Raw genomic sequence first — 1,234 nt, 5'->3', positions numbered from 1 at the left:
AATTTTTATATTTTCTGCTTTAAGACCTAAAAAAATTGTGCATATTGTTACTATCCTTTTTTTTGTTAAAGGCATTTGAACATGTTCTTCTCTTCTAGAAAATCTCGTTTTTCAACACAAAGAGGGAGTGACCTTTTTCAAAAAAAAAAAAAGAAGTCATGCACTGAAATAGCTTAGCCTGTGGCTCCTGACTACAGTACTCGCTCTGGTTACAGTTCTGCTCTTTTACACCACCGTGGTGCCTCACTGACTCCTTTTTATCAGCCGAATGTAGAAATGCCAACTGTAACAGCCTCAGGAGAAAGAAAAAAAGAACTCGCTGTGATATTGAGAACTACCTTACTACAAGTCCAGAGCTGCTGCCTAAAAATTGCACTTTGTTGAACAAAGACTGAAACATGGCTGTAACTTGAATAAAGTAGACATAAAAACAGATTTCAAATGGTTTTTATTTCAAACTCTTGTCCATTTTTAAGTGATTCTGTGGTATCACAGTGGAGGAAATAACTGGTCCCAATTGATTTTGTAGGTTTTGCCATACCATGATTTTCTTAAGCCTTTCAGAGTGAACTATATTCATATATATGATCATATATTAACTTTGGAACACTGAAAAACAAATTATACATGAAATATTACTTATTTTTCATGAATTTTTTTCTATCCGAAGTAAAACAACTTAATTCCTGAGGCTCTACCTGCCGATACATATGGGTGCCGCCAATTTTATGACTTCATCCTAGAATTTTTGGCCGAGTGTCTTTGTTTTTCCCACAAAAATAATCCAAACTTTTTCAAAGATGGATGCATATACCATATATCTGCCCTTAGTTGGCCCAGCCATCTCTAAACTGGTTCACAACACAAACACACTCGGCGTCTGCACGGCTGTGCCCGACCAGGGTGGGGGTTTCTTAAAGGAGCCCCGCGTCTTAGGCAGGGGTCCCCAAGCTTTTCCTTGAGAGGGCTGCATAACTGTTTTCTTCTCTGATGCCTGGCCGGGGTCAGTTAATGGGCAAACAGAAAAAGTGTAACAATCACAGGGTATGCCTAAAAGCAAACCCTGACAAAACAAAAATGTATTCCAATATACTGGAAAATATATGTAAAAATATTGCCAGAATATTAAGAAATATATCTCAATATGCCAGTCATTTACCCATATATTTCTTAATATATTGCAATATATGGATGGTCAACCTAACTTATATATATATATATATATATATATATA

Source organism: Oryzias melastigma, unplaced genomic scaffold, assembly GCF_002922805.2.
Source record: "Oryzias melastigma strain HK-1 unplaced genomic scaffold, ASM292280v2 sc00289, whole genome shotgun sequence".
NCBI classification, from domain to species: domain Eukaryota; kingdom Metazoa; phylum Chordata; class Actinopteri; order Beloniformes; family Adrianichthyidae; genus Oryzias; species Oryzias melastigma.
This window is presented reverse-complemented; position numbering follows the sequence as displayed.